This window comes from Protopterus annectens, chromosome 4.part0 (genome assembly GCF_019279795.1).
Source record: "Protopterus annectens isolate FY-2018-M chromosome 4.part0, PAN1.0, whole genome shotgun sequence".
NCBI classification, from domain to species: domain Eukaryota; kingdom Metazoa; phylum Chordata; order Ceratodontiformes; family Protopteridae; genus Protopterus; species Protopterus annectens.
The window spans coordinates 1,493,671,197-1,493,687,030 of record NC_056733.1 but is presented as its reverse complement, the minus strand read 5'-3'; the positions used below and the strand labels follow the sequence as shown (position 1 = coordinate 1,493,687,030).

General features: G+C 41.5%; 1 protein-coding gene across 2 annotated transcripts in view; it reads left to right on the top strand.

Moving 5' to 3' along the window:
• The window catches only part of CYFIP2 (cytoplasmic FMR1 interacting protein 2), a 2,832,302-nt gene that overhangs the window by 2,514,699 nt on the left and 301,769 nt on the right, over positions 1-15,834 (top strand). The gene's annotated exons all lie outside the window — the stretch shown is intronic.

The following is a 15,834-nucleotide window of genomic DNA, read 5'->3' as shown; positions in this document are numbered from 1 at the left end:
TTTAAAACACAAAATAAAACACAAATAAAAATTTTTTACACAGATGTAAACAAACACAAAAACAGATACACAAATTATTACATTTTTACTCAGATGAAAAATTCTAGACAGTGTTTTTAAGAATGGTAGGGTATTGAATGCCTAGTAGGCTAACCTCGTACTAGATCCAAGGAGATCATAGGATTTATAAGTTAAGAAACAATAAAGTGTAGGCAGAAGTCCTCCACGTGCACACGAGTGATGATTAGAGTTAGTCTGGATTAGGACAAGGACATAGCAATCGTTTTTTAAAGTACTGAATCAGTCTTTTTTTTAATTGAGGTAGAGAGAGTTCAGATGTAAGATTAGCAGGAAGAAAATTCCAAGTTTTGCCAACAGAGTTAGCAAATAGAGATTTACCGGCTCTGTTGTTGGATTTGAAAGTTTGAACTAGTAGTCTTTCAGATGAACGAAGTGCACTAAAGTTACTGTAGAGGGGGATGAGGTTTTTAAGTACAGGTGTATTATCTGGTTGGTACAGGATCTTGTGTGCAATTATTAGTTGGTTAACCTGAAGTAGGTTAAGCAGTTCAAGCCATCCTAGTAGATTTAGGTTATGACAGTGATGAATTCTTTAGGCTGCACCGATAGCAAATCTAGCAATGTGATTGTAGCTGCTAGAAAGTTTATTAAGGTCAGTTTTGCTGAGGTTTGTAAAAAGAGGGAAAGCAAAGAGGAGGGTGGAGAGTAGATGTGTATGAGCAATTACAGTGCTGGCTAATGGCGTTAGGAAGAGCTTGATCCTATATAGTGAGCCACGTTTTTTATTAACTGTTTTAATAATTTTATTGATATGCAGATCAAACTTAAAGTTATTATCTATTATAACTCCTAACAGTTTTTTTGAGGAATCTGGAGAAATAATGGTGCCGTTGTTGGATTTTAATGTAAAGGTTATAGGGGCCGACCTGTGAGTGGGGGAGAAAAGCAGAAGTTTGGTTTTATTAGGATTTAACATGAGACGATGGTTAAGGAGCCAATTTTCAACTGTGTTAAAAATATTTTGAGATAGAATATGCAGCTCAGTAGGTGAAGTGTCGGAGCATACTAAAGTGGACTCATCCGCATGTTGAATGCATGTTGCATTTGGGATGACCTTATACAAATCATTGATGAAAATGGAAAATTATAGTGGACCTAGTATGGAGCCTTGGGGCACTCCGATGGTGATGGGTAAAAGGTGGATAGTTTGCTCTGCCATCGGACAGCCTGTTGTCTACCATTTTGATATGATTGAAACCATTGGATGGCTTGGTCCACTAGGGAGATGGATTTCAAAGTGTTTATGAGTATTTGGTGGTTTACCATATCAAAGTCTTTTGAAAGACCGATAAAGATAGCAGAGGAAAGTTTATTATCATTTCGGTGTTGACTAATGACGTTAGAGAAGGAGAGGAGGGCTAAGGTTGTACTATGGAATGGTCTAAAGCCATGTTGGGTGTTGGCTAGAAGATTATTATGGATAGGATAGTTCAGGAGTTGATTGTGGATGCATTTTTCCATAATTTTAGCCAAGGGTGACAGAATAGCTATGGGTCTATAGTTTGAAAGTTCAGTAGAGCTGCCCCCTTTATGGAGTGGGATGACATGGGATATCTTCGAGACAGAGGGAATGGACGCTTCAATTATAGTTCTGTTGATCAGGATAGTAATGGGGTATGCTATGGCATCTGCAGCTTTTTGTAGATATTCTGCAGGGAGGAGGTCAGCCGACAGGGTAGTAGGCTTTAGTTTTTTAAGTAATTTTTAGACCAAAGATTTAAGTTAAAGGGGAGTTGGGAGCAGGGTGTTGTGGCCGGAGAATACGGGCATCCAGGGGATAATTGATTAGCTAGGTTCTGGATGGTTGTTGTAAAGAAGTTGTTAAAGGTATTGGCATTTTCTGCTGGGAGTTTTTGGTTATAATCCAAGGGGGGTAGGAGTGGAGGACTGTCCTGGACTACGGAGTTTGTTTATACCTACCCAAAACTTTTGTGGCTTAGTTTGGTGTTTTTCTTGTAGATGACAGTAATAGTTTTTCTTGTCTAATGTGGCGGATTGTTTTGTTTCATTTCTTAGCTGTCTGTATCTAAGCTGATCTCTGTTTTTTTTTTTTTTTTTTTTTTTTTTTTGTGGTCCTCGAAGTGGTCCAAGCCCTATTTCTAAGTGGCATTTATGTCTGGTTTCTTTTGAGAGCCAAGGAGCAACTTTTGTTTTGGTTCTAATAGTCCGTGCTGGTGCATGGTTGTCAAGGATGGATAGGAATTTGGTATTAAAGTAATTTACTGCTTCTTCAAGTGGTAATTGTTTCAGAACTGACCAAGTCCAAGATTTGAGTTCATTTTGGAAATTTGTCCAGTTGAAACTCTTATTGTTCCTTATTGTTTTAAAAATGGACTGGTTGTGAATATCAGCTTTTTGCCTGATTAAATAGGTGAGGAGGTGATCACTTACATCATCAGGCAGTGTCTCAGTCTTGTATTTGAGGGGATGGGTGTTAACAAGAATCCAATCCAGAATACTTGCTTTATTGTTGGGTTTACTGATCCTAGTGGGGGAGGATATGACCTGTGAAAATCCATAAAGGTTTATGTGGTGATTGGGGGGTTCTGAGAAACACATGTTCCAGTCTATGTTGAAGTCCCCAAGTACAATGGTTTATTGGGTGTAATTGCTGGATAACCAATGTAGGATATTTTCAAAGGTATTTATGTTATTGTCTGGGGGAATATGCACACAGACGAGATTTATACATTTGTTCTTATTAATGTGGAGCTTAGTGATAAGAATTTCAGCATTGCCAAACAGGGATGTTTGCAGGGCATTATTGGTCACTTCAAGCATGGATTTGTACAGAACAGCTACCCCACCTCCCTTTCTATTGGTTCGATCAAGCCTTAGGATGTTATAGCCTGGTGGTATAACTTCTTTATCTGAAGTAGAAGGTTTTAGCCAGGTTTCAGTAAGACATAGTATGTCAGGGGAAAGAGCATCTAAGAGGGCATGTAGGTGTTGAATCTTATTGTTTACACTTCTGATAGGTGACTGATCAGGAGTGAGTTTGGGGGTTTGTCTAAGATTTGTGTAATAGTGGGACAGTTAGTAAAGGACCTAGAGCCAGTGGATGAGGATGGGCCAGGATTTGGGTGGATTTCTCCATCCATTGTCAAGTTGCATTGTAATCTGATTGTGAGCTTCCAAATTTTAATTAATAAACTTTGGTATCTTTTGATTTTAGGGTTGGCATATCTTGTTTTAATGGGATGCTGATACCTAGTAAGTAAGGAGTTAGATGGGAGGGGATGTATTAAGTGTTCAAGCTTGTGTGGAGCTATAAAAGTGGAGATGTTCTTCGTGTTTCACTGTTGCAGTCATTACATTTGGGTAATCCTGCTGGCAGGTTGCCCTCAGCCGGCCTGAGTTCCAAAGTCTTGAGTCCTGCGTCAGCCACTGACGCCCCCTCCCTGACATCAGGTTGTCAGGAGTATAAAAGAAGCAGCCAACGCCATTTTCTTCAGTCTTTCTTGCTGTGCTGTGCCCAAAGCAGAAGCAGTTCACAAGTGCCAGTCGGCCGACTCCTGAGATTTTCGTGTTTGAGTTTCAGATCCGAAGTCTTCAATAAAGCTAAGTACCCCGTTGGGGAAACTTTTTTCTTGCACCAGACTGATGTCAGAAAAAGTTAATAATTGTATTTCTTGTGAAAGGCAAATACCTCATAAGGATTTTCATTCTTACTGTATTCCTTGCCTAGGCCCTGATCACAATGTTACTGGTTGTCGGTTTTGTGCTAAATTTAACCAACGCACTATTAAGCTTCGGTATAATTTTGCTTTAAGGTTTTTTGGACGCCGGTTTAATTATCCTGAAATGTCGTTGGATAACCATCCGACTACAAAAAACGCAAAGAAGAAGATAGAGAAAAGCAACCGAGGCCCAAAACCGACAACTAAGCTTCTCCTAAGCCAGTCGCCGGTTCGACGGTTCTCAGTGGGGCACTTTCGCAGCTCCTGACACCCACTACTTTAGAGTCGCAGGCCGCTACCGAGGGTGTATTCAGACCTAAACATCTTCACATTAAAATGACTTCAGCTTCAAAGGCAAAGACTAAAGCACCCTCTAAAGCAAGGAAACAAACTCAAGAGCCATGTGGACAGGCCTCTATGCCCAAAAAACAGATGATCAAAATGGCCGAAGACTTGATTACCGTGATCAGGGGTTCCCATCCCCCTCCTGATAAGAGGCCTAGGCAAGACACTGACTGAATCTTCAGATCAGGTTTCTATTTCTTCTGATTCCTCTTCTGATCAGGGATATTCTCTTCCCCCCTTTGAGGATTCTGATGCTGAAGAATCTATTCCTTCAGCATCTCCTCCTGAGGACTATTCCTTTGGGGAAACCTTGCATACCATGAGGGAGCATTTCCACTGGGATAGCCAAGATTTTTCAGAATCTAAAAAGAGGCTCAGGGATTTCCTTTTACTACCACAACACAGGCCTCTAGCTACAAAGTGCCTGGCACCAGTAATTGCATTCTGCAGACAAAGAGGAATACAAATATATCCTTACTTGGATGACTGTCTAATTCAAGCAGAGAACAAGGACATTTTTCTTCAACATCTGGCGTTTGTAAAAATACTTCTAACATGCCTAGGGTACACAGTCAACAAAAAGAAATCAAAACTAGTACCCTCTCAAGAGATAACATTCCTGGGTGCAAGCTTGAATACAACTGCCCAGATGGCTTATCTCATGCCAGACAAACAAAGGTAACTGACTACCTATTTCAAAATGTTGGCAACAAATGCCCAGTTGTCTGCAAGAAAAATTCTGCAGGCTTTGGGCTTCATGGCATCCTGCATCCTACTAATTCCATATGCAAGACTGCATATGAGGAAACTTCAATGGTACCTAAAAAGTGTTTGGACTCAACATTGCCACAGCCTGGAAACAGTCATTACTCTCATTCCCTGCCTGCAACAGGAGTTTCGATGGTGGGCAAAGGCTTGTCACCAGAACAAGGGACAGCCATTCACATTACCCCCAGCCAGGCAGACACTAACAACAGACGCATCAGGTTATGCCTGGGGAGCCCGCATGGCAGGAAGATGCATTCAGGGCACATGGTCATCAAACCAAATGCATCTACATATCAATCAAAAAGTGATGCTAGCTGTTCAAAATGCCCTGACAGCCTTCAAGGACCTACTTCATCCGGGACAACTACTGATAAAGACAGACAACACCACAGTCATGTGGTATATAAACAAGCAGGGGGGCACACTTTCTTACCTCCTTTGCAGACTAGCCATGACCTTGTGGGACACAGCTTTGACTTACCAAGTACATCTGCAGGCACAATTCCTGCCAGGAAAGGAAAATACTCTGGCAGACAAACTAAGCAGAAACCTCATGGATCCCCAAGAGTGGAAGCTCGATCCAAAAGTCCTCAGCATGATAACAAGGAAATGGGGATGCCTGGACATAGATCTATTTGCCTCCCCTCACAATTACCAACTAAAAAGATTCTGCACAAGGACTTATCACAGGCAAGCATGGAAAGTGGATGCCCTGTCTTTCAGCTGGAAAAACCTATCAGTATATGCCTTTCCTCCACTGCCTCTCCTCCCCAAGGTGCTCCTAAAGGTCAGACAGGAGAAGCTAAAGATGATACTGATTGCCCCATACTGACCACGCCAGTACTGGTATCCAATACTAAGGAACTTATCTGTATACCCAGCTTGGACCTTACCTCAAATACCTCAACTACTCTTCCAGCAAAACAATCAGATCCTGCACAGCCAACTCAGGACATTAAACTTGGCAGCATGGCAGATAATGTAGTCATACAAAAAACACCTCTCAGTAAAGCTGTGATGCATGTCATTCTGGAAGCCAGAAGGCCTAGTACTAGAAAGTCTTATGCTGGAAAATGGAAAAGATTCTCTGCCTGGAACCAGGCACAAGGAACCGATACAGCGGTACCAAATATTCCTCAGATTTTGCAATACTTAACTGAGATGCTGGACAAAGGCCCATCTTTTTCATCAATTAAAATTCATGCCTCTGCCATTTCGGCTCATTACAATACAGAGCCACCACTTTTTTCTCACCCTTTATTAAAGCAGTACTTCAGAGGAGCCAGAAATATAAGGCCTCCAAGGAGACTACCAATACCTGCATGGGACCTCAACTATGTCTTGGAAAAGCTCACCCTGCCTCCTTTTGAGCCAGCTGCTACTGCTGATATAAAGTTTTTGTCTTGGAAAACAGCTGTGCTCCTAGCGAATACTTCTGCAAGACGAGTTTCAGAGCTACAGGTGCTCATGGCTGTTCATAGGTTCATAGGTTTATACTAGGCTATCTGCCCTGGGGCAATTATAAGCCTAGCCCGATTCTGTATGGCTTACGCCACCCCTTGATTTGGGTATACTGTGCCCTTTTTAAGGTTTAGTTTACTGTGCCTCTGTCTAATAGTGACACTGGAGTAATCCCTGGGACAAACCTACGATCCCCCATCCACCTATTGAGATTCTTCTTGAAGAGATTCAGTGAGGTGCTCTGCCTCACATGAACTGGAATTCTATTTCAGAGCGAAGGGAGCCTCTGGGTTATGAACCTGTCCCTCCAGCAAGTTCTATTTATTTCTGTGCTGAGGTTCAAGTCCCTCGAGCATGTGGCTCTAAGGGATTTAGATTTACTGAGGTGGAGCATGTCCATTAATTCTGGATTTGACATAGCTTTGTATGTCAGGCATAGATCGCATCGAAGTAGGCGGTATGCAACTGAGTAGAGCTGGAGTTTTTTAACCGAGCAGCATATGGCATCTGTTTGAGACCCTTGATCCTCTTGGTGAGATACTTTTGGGGTCTTTCTAATTGCTGCAGGTGTCGGGTAAGGTACATCCCAAAGGGGCATTGTATTCTATGATGGGCCTGATGAGGGATGAATAAAGGGGCACGATTACCTCTCTTGATCTAGATGTGAAACCCTTCGTGATGAGGTGGGCTATGTAGAAGGTCTTTCTAACCACTTTGGCAATGTGGTTTTCAAAGGAGAGATTGCTATCAACTTGGGTCCCCAGGTCCCTAATAACTTTCTCTGTACTTAATGGGTTTCCGCCTAAGTGGTAATTTGTGGGCACATTGTTTTTGCCAAAGGGTCTGACTATACATTTTTTGGTATTTAGCTTTAAACCATGGCGCTGGCACCAGTTATCTGTCTCTGTGAGACCTTTTTGAAGGATGTTTGTGTCAGCTGGAGAGTTGATTATGGCGCCCAGTTTGCAGTCGCCTGCGAACTTGGTGAGCCATAGTCCTCCCACGTTTGCCTGTACCTCGGAAAAGTATATACCGAACAAGAGTGGTCCCAGGACAGAACCCTGTGGGACGCCACTTGTGACCGGTTTCGAGTCTGACATGGCTCCAGCAACTCTCACTCTGTGGGTTCTGTCTTTGAGCCAGTTTGCGACCCATCTTGTGACATAGGGTTTATATTTAAGCTGGATAGCTTATCTATGATGCCAGAGTGGGGTATTGTGTCAAATGCCTTTGCAAGGTCCAGATAGGCTGTGTGGACTACCTTTCCTTCATCTATGGCTTTGGTGACTGTTTCGAAGAAGTCAACCAGGTTCAAAAGGCAGGATCTGCCCTTGACAAAGCCGAACTGGGTAGGATCTAGTGTCTGTAGGTCCCCAATGTCTTTGTTTATGAGCTCCATGATGATCTTCTCCATAGCCTTGCAGACTAAGCTAGTCAGGCTTATGGGATGATAGTTTCCAGGGTCCGTAGAGGCTCCACCTTTGTGGAGTGGGACCACTGCTGCTGTACGCCATTCTGTGGGCACATATCCTGTAGTGAGGCTGAGATTGTATAGCTGTTTTATTTAAGGGATTAGTTCCTCTTGGAGTTCATGTAGGATGCAACCTGGGACGCCATCTGGTCCCATGGAAGCAGTGTTTTTTGCTTTGGAGAGGGCAGCCTTCACCTGAGCATCAGAGGTGTTTGGGAGGCAGCCCTCTGCCGGGATAGATACTTGCTCTTTTGGGGGGGGGGTGGAGAAGTTTGCACTGAACCTGTCTGCCAGGATATTGGCGATGTCTGTGGGTTCAGCGTATTTTTTGTCATTTAGAATCAACTCAGAACAAGTCTGGGAGTTGCATCCCAGGTTTCTAACATAACTGAAAAAAGCCTTATGATTGTCTTTGGTGTCCTGTGCAATTTTTCTCTCAAAGCTGGCCTTGGAGGATTTTATGAGGGATCGTAATTTTTTGCTAGTACTGATCAGAGATGCCTTCCCTATTAGGGATTTTGCTCTATCATGTAGTAGCTTCCTCCTTCTGTTGTACAGTTTATTTATGGCAGGGGTCCACCAAACTGGATGCCTGCCTTTGGATGAATGGGTCTTGATTTTGTTTGGGATAGCATGATCCATGCATTCCTGGAGATGTCCGTAGAATGCGTTTATATAGGATTCTGCAGTTTGGGCCATAGTTTCTACTGGCCCTGGGGCCTTGAAGGATTCCACTTCGGTTTTGAGAAGTGAGAAGTTCGCTTTTGAGAAGTTTTTCACTGTGGTTTTCTGGGCTGGGGGTGGGGTCGGGATGTGGACATCCAGTGAAATTAATTTATGGTCTGATCTTACCAATGAGGGATATACTTCTGGTGTGGAGCATAGAGTCCCCATGTTGGTAATGATCATGTCTAGTATGTTGTCCCCTCTTGTGGGAGTGGTGACTAGTTGTTCCATAGCATTTGAGTTTTTAGTTTCCAGGAACCTTTGTTCTAAGGTGCTGGGGCTTGAGTAGTGATCCCAGTCAATGTTTGGGTAGTTGAAGTCGCCCAATATAATGGTGTTCGGAGAGATCTTCATGTTCTCCAATGTTTTCAGGAAAGCCGAGTGGGATTCCTGACTTTGAGAGGGTGGTCTGTAGGATGCTATAAACTGAAAAGCAGTCTTGCCCACTGTTAGTTGCACATGGATGGTCTCCGATACTTCGTCCAGTGCCACTAACCTGGAGGTGTGGATATCCTTGATAAATATGGAAACTCCCCCTCCTTTTGTGGTTCGGTCCGGGTTTTGGGGCAAAGCATGATATGAGGTATAGCCTGGTAGTGCTGGGGTGCTCTCTGGAGCCTTGAACCAGGTTTCTGTCACTGCACAGATATCGATGTTCTCCATACTGAGGAGAGCTTCGAGTGCATGCATCTTGAGGTTAAGACTTCTGGCATTTAGCAGCATTACCCTTAGTTTCTTGTTCCTTGTGCTGTCTATGGGGGTGGGTTTGACTTTTGAGCCTTGCCTAAAAAAGGCACTATGGGGCTGGCAAGAGCCTTTGCCAATATCCGAAAGCCCAGTGGTGACAGGTGCAAGCCGTCCCTAGCGAAGCAACGTGGCTTGTCGAGCATGTCATCCCAGGCTGACAGACACTGGATCCCCTTTGAATGACACCAAAATTGTAGCCAATTGTTAAAATCGATCATTTTGCCTTTGTACTGTGGCATCATTCTAGGTGAGGGTAAGATGCTGCTCAAGGTCAAGGTCATACCAGCCTGGGCTACATGATCAGAGAGCTCCTCTATGTCTCTTTTCATGTAGTCCAGGGAGGTACATCCCAGGTCATTCACACCAGCATGTACAATGACTGAGTCATATTTGTATTTGCTTTAGAGTGACCTGAGTGCTTATGTTATGTGGCGGATCCTAGCACCCAACAGGCAGCTCACCGTGACCTTCTCTTTATTCAGCCTGGTGAGCGGGACATCAGTGTTTCTGACAATAGAGTCACCTATTACAAAAGTATCAGGTGTGTTATTCAGCCTTAAGGGCTGTGGCTGCTTGGCACACTGACTTTGTGGGTTATGCGTTGTGCGTGTTTTGTTTTGAGGTAGCGTTTGCTTGGATGTCTGCTTTGGAGGTCTCTGTTGCTTAGGTAGATTTTTATTTAGAGCCTCCGAGTATGTTTTTGTGTATTTATGTGTTTGGTTCACTGATGTGGTGGGACTATGTGATACTGGAATTGTGTTGTGTGAGGTTACCTTCTCCTCCTGACTGGTTACATCAGTTTTGAGATGAGAGAGCTCAGCCTCCAGTTTGGCTAAATAGTTGCATCTCTCACATATATTTGAACCTGTTTGGAGGAGGAGAGGGTTGTCCGTGTACATGAAACAGTTGTAACATTGCCTCAAAATTCCCAGATTCACCAGCTGGACTGGAGAGGAAACCATTGACTGACCTTTGGACATGCTAGAGTAATATAGGTAAACTGAATTTAAGACTGACCAATAGAGGACAGGGTAATCGTAGAGAGTATAAGAGTAAGTAGTGCTTATGGTTTAATAGTGCTAACTTGTAGGATTACTTAATTGGACCAGTGAAGGGCCTTAGAATGAGAATATGGTGTTTAAATTGAGAGAGCAGTTCTAAGGGAAAAAGTGAAGAGCAGACTTTGTGGAGCCAGGAATAGTTTAAACCCAATTAGGCAGCGCTACCCGCTGTTGCGCTATGCTCAAAACCGCGCAAAACCGCGCAAAAGAGGGTTTTAAGAGAGGAAGATGAAGGAGTTTTGGAATTGACCCAAAATGGCCAATAAAACTACAGTTTCAAGTCAGTAACCACTCCCACAGGGGCAGGCAGGCTACTCAATGTTTTTCACTGCCACTGATCAACAGAGAGTCTTCCCTTTAGCCCAAGCAAAAAATGGCCTCACAGAAACTTACAAACAGTTCAAGAACAGCAAGCCTGTAACTGAACTTTTTTAAATCTCAGAAAAGTGGGGAAAAAGCAAGATTTTTTTGTTTTTTTGTTTTTTTCAGAGATAGCAGAGGTTCACAAGTATCAACAAGTTATAACAGTGCAGTATTTATTTATTTTATTTATTTATTTATTTAACATTTGTTGACCGGGAAAGTCCGACTAGGTTCCACAGAGCCTGTTTTCAGCGGAGGCCCGGGGAGAAATGCTCCAGATGCAGATGCAAGATTTTTTGTAAATGACCCCTTTCGTCATTTTTCATCCAGACAGGGTCTCCTTGAGGACAAACCCAACATTTATGCCTAAAGTGGTGTCCAGTGTGACTCTTAACTAAACCATCCATCTGCCAACCTTTTACCCAAATCCACAGAACAAGGGAGAGAGAATTCTGCATTGTTTGGACGTACACAGACAGCTTGGATTCTATTTGGACAGAACCAAAGCTTCCAGGAGGACAGAGCAATTACTAGTGGCATATGCTGCAGGATCACAAGGAAAGCCTATCTCAAAGCAGACTATGTCTAAGTGGTTAGGCCACTGCATTCGTTTCTGCTATTTACACCATGGCAAGCCAGTGCCCAAGGGCATTTGGCCACATTCCACCAGAGCTGCAGCCCCTTCAGCAGCCTTTCTCAGGGGAGTACCAACCAGAGACATTTTGGAGGCGACTACTTGGAGTTCAGTGCATACCTTTACAAAGCATTATCATCTGCCACTCTACTCTAAATCCAGGGCAGGCTTTGCCACTGCAGTTCTGCAGGGCCTCATAGCCACTCCTACTGCTGTCTAGTTCCAGCCTCCCAACCATAGCTTTGGGACTGTACCCAAATGTAATGACTGCAGCAGTGAAACACGAAGAACATAGTACAGTTGTGTACACTTACCATAAATCTAGATATTTGAGTTTATTCACTGTTGCAGTCCAGGTTACCCACCCACCTTCCCCCTTTTTTCTTTGGATTTTATCTTTCCTTCTCTGATTTATTCAACCTATGTGGTGTATTTGCTTATAGATGAAGGTAACATTTATATTGGTGTATTTCTGAATATATATATATAAAGTTTGACTACCCTTTTTGGGGGCACCTGACATCTGGGGCAAGAAAAACTGAAGAAAATGGTGTCGGCTGCTTCTTTTATATCCCTGACGACCTGACGTCAGGGAGGGGGTGACAGCAGCCGATGCAGGACCCAAGACTTTGGAATTCAGGCCGGCTGAGGGCAACCTGTCAGCAGGATTACCCAAATGTAATGACTGCAACAGTGAATACACTCGAACATCTACATTTATGGTAAGTGTACACAACTATACTGTTTGGCCTTTTGGGTAGTGGAAACCTGGGTATGTATTATATTCATAGGCAGTAAGAAGATATGGGACAAGCAGACTAGTACATACCTATGAACCTATGCAAAGATAACCACGTGAGCAGCCAGAATGCATTACAAATTCATTATTTTACTGTGCACATTTTAAGAAATGGATAGATTAGCCTAAACTGGATTGATGTGTTTTTAGAAATAATTCCTGGGAAATGCTGTTCAGATGTAAAGCATATGAGGGAACAGTTTTAGTGATACACCAGGCTGTGATTTGTTTGATGTTTATTGTCATGCAAAGTTGACTAAATGTTGAATCTAGCCAGTCTGGAAATGTGAGACCGAGACTCTAGCTCACTAAATGAGGGGAGATGGGAGGAGTAACTTGGCCAGGAATTGAAACTTGCAAAACTGCTCCTTGTGAAAAGTCTTTTTTATCTCAGCAATTTGTTGAAACTTTTGCAAGCTTCTTTCAGAGAATGTGTGGTACATCAGTAGGAACAACATTTGTAAAACTCAGTGCATATCAGTCAATAGCACATGAGATGCAGACTCTCAAACTTGGCAGTTTTTTTCAGGTGCTCATTCTAAGTGAATGGAAATCGTCTGACAACAAATGGTAGGGCTATTTATTTTCACACTCTGTGCATTATGGGACAGATTTAGCTTTCCAGAGAATCCCAATGTCTGCCCCCATGACGGCAGACAAGAGTAAAAAAAAAATAATTAAAATTAGGAATGAGTACTTATTTTGCTGCAGGCAGCTTTGGGAGGTGCAGTAAATCATGGATTCAAACTATTTTAAATATGTGGCTGTTTACTTTTCTTCCAGTAGCATATAACATTCAACAATATTCATGAAGTAATTTCTCAACACATTGGTGATCAAATAAAATGTAGAATATATTCAGTCTAAGCATTTCCAGAGAATCAAAGTTACAGACAAGGTAATATGCTAGCAATTTGTTAGCAAAAATCTTATACTCAGCTCTAACTATTCTTTAATTTTTAGCCGTAAATTACAGTGAGCAAATCACAGTTATAAAATTAAGAATTTAAGGATACCCTTAAACAAGTATCCTCCAAACCACAAAGAGGGCTTTCCTTCCAGCCAAGCTAGATTCTTTTCTGTGTAATGTCTTAAAAAGGCTGGGTCTTTCTTATAGTTTTTACTAAAGAGTTTGTTTGTGTGACCTTTTTGTGCTTTGGTTTAGATATTATGTTGAAATCAGAATTAAACGATTTACAATCAAGCAGTGTATATAAAGCTGATTTGTGTCAACTCACCGAATGCAGTTTTGTAGTTTTACCATATGTAAAAATTTTGAAAAAATGTTCGCTGAAACTATTTTTGTCAAACCTCTGAGAAACCATTTTGTTCTACAGGGAGTAAGTCCCTCTGCACCTCCATGTGAGTGGAACCCCCCTCTACTCTTCCTGAATTTATGTATACCAACTCCTAAGTCACACTTTAGTGGAGAAAGAGGCATACCTCACTTTTGATTAAAGTAGTTTCAGCAAACATACTTCAGTTTTTTATGTTCACCAAAACTACCTTTGGTGAATTGACAGTAACCCTATATGTTATATGGCAGGAGACAGATGTGTAAAATCAGATAAAGAAAGAAAGAAAAAAGAGAGTAGCATAAAGGAGTGTGATGAAAATGAATTTTCTCTCTCATAATGCCTTGGTTTGTGATGTATACATGTTTGTATGTGCTAATATCCATATAAAACTTCAATTTTACTGCATGTTGGAGCTGTTTAGTATCAGAAAGTGATATGAAGGGTGTAAGCTTATGTCCTTCGCGAAAAATACATTTATTTAGTGCTGTACTCCTGGACTTTAATGAAGTTCATTGCCTGCAAAGCTTCTAATTGATATAGTAGTTCATTTGTGCTGTTGTTCAGAAAACAAGTCAATGTACTTTCTTACCTTTCCCCACATTGTCTGACTTCAAGTAAATTATACTGGGAGAGAGGAAAGTGCAGGTGTTGGGCAGGTGTACAATGGGAATTCCTGTCAAATGGCAAGCCTCCTTCTTAGATCAGAACAGTTCAAGCTACTACAAAATCAAACTTTCTCTCCACTTGCTACCAGACTAACACAAGACTCCCAGCCTTCAACCTTAGAAACCTTGGCCATACTGTATTCACGTTACAAGCCCATCACACTAAACTCTAATGCACAGAACCATTATATCTGTGTACTAGTTTCCAAAAAGCTCCCACTTGTTGACGTCTTCTGTTTTACCCTCTGCATTTACTCCTTCTTACTCAAAACTCTTGTCACATTAATGCATTGCTGCAGAAAATTGTGTCTATATATATATATATATATATTTATATATATATATATATATATATGTGTGTGTGTGTGTGTATGTGTGTGTGTGTATATGTATGTATCTGTTACTATAGGGTCTATATTACATCACCGAACGCTTAAAAAAGTGAACGGTGATTAATCAACCCTATGTAAGCGAAAGCTTACAATATCAAACTGTCAGAACAGCGTTTTTTTTCCAAGGGAAAAAAAATCGCTGTTCCAACAAAAAAAATAAATAAATAAAAAGAAAACACTTTATAATATTACATTAAGTGGGGGGCTTCACTCCTATACCCCCCTACTTAAATATACCAACTCAGAGACTGAACTACAGTGCCAAAAACGGCAAAGTACCGAAGCAGTCAAGCAAATTCTTTCCCAGAGAAAGAATTTGCTTACATGCTGATTCGATATTTTGCCATTTCAGTCTTTTATGTTCGACCAAGACGCATTCAAAAGAATGCGTCTTCGGTCTTCTAATAGGAAGCCGTTACTATATATATATTCCTGTTTGATGTCAGTACTTGTATAATTATACATAATATATATTGAACCTTTTTTCAGTATGTCTGTTTTGTTAAACTTTTGTTAACAATTGTTAAACTTGCTTTCTTGGGATTAGGCTGAAATTGGCTATTTGTGTGCTCTACCATTAGATAGATTGAGTGATTGATAAATAAACTGATATATGCATTTTAGCAAATGCCAGTGGGTGAGACAACATTGCTGAAAACTGCTTTTTCCCCTTTGTTGTGTAAATTTAGAGTTAGTATGTACTAAGGGGAATGTGGGGGTTCCCCCACATCGGAGGTGAAAAGGGCTTGCCCTTCAAAAAAGATTTGTGCATTGCTGAAAGTGGTTTACAGCAATATGGATTTATGTTGCTGTCTCTCAATGAAATTCTCATTGATTAGTTGGCATGAATCCCGATAATGTTACTGAACCTGGGAGAGGTGATGTGTTGATGTACGTCCTCTACTCTCATTATCCTTGTGTGTGTATGGGGGGGGGGGCTCTTGACTCACATATATTTATGCAGGAAGATATATATATATATATATATATATATATATATATATATATATATATATAAATACATATATACATACATATGTGTGTATGTACTTTTATGTATATGCATGCATGCACCGTGCCACATTGTCACAAATATATACCAAGAGAGAGAGCTATAGGTAGATGTAGATGTTGATATATGTATTGAGGAATAGTGTCCAAGGTGAGCATATCAAAATGGGAGTTCATGCTAGCTGTACTCATTTAACTTGCCATATGCACCATCAACACAGTGTAATGAATTCCTATTTGGAAGGTTGAGATATAATGAAACCACATCTCCCACCACCAGGTATGACACTGCAGTGTTTTGATCTTAACTTCTGTCAAAAACTGAATGAAAT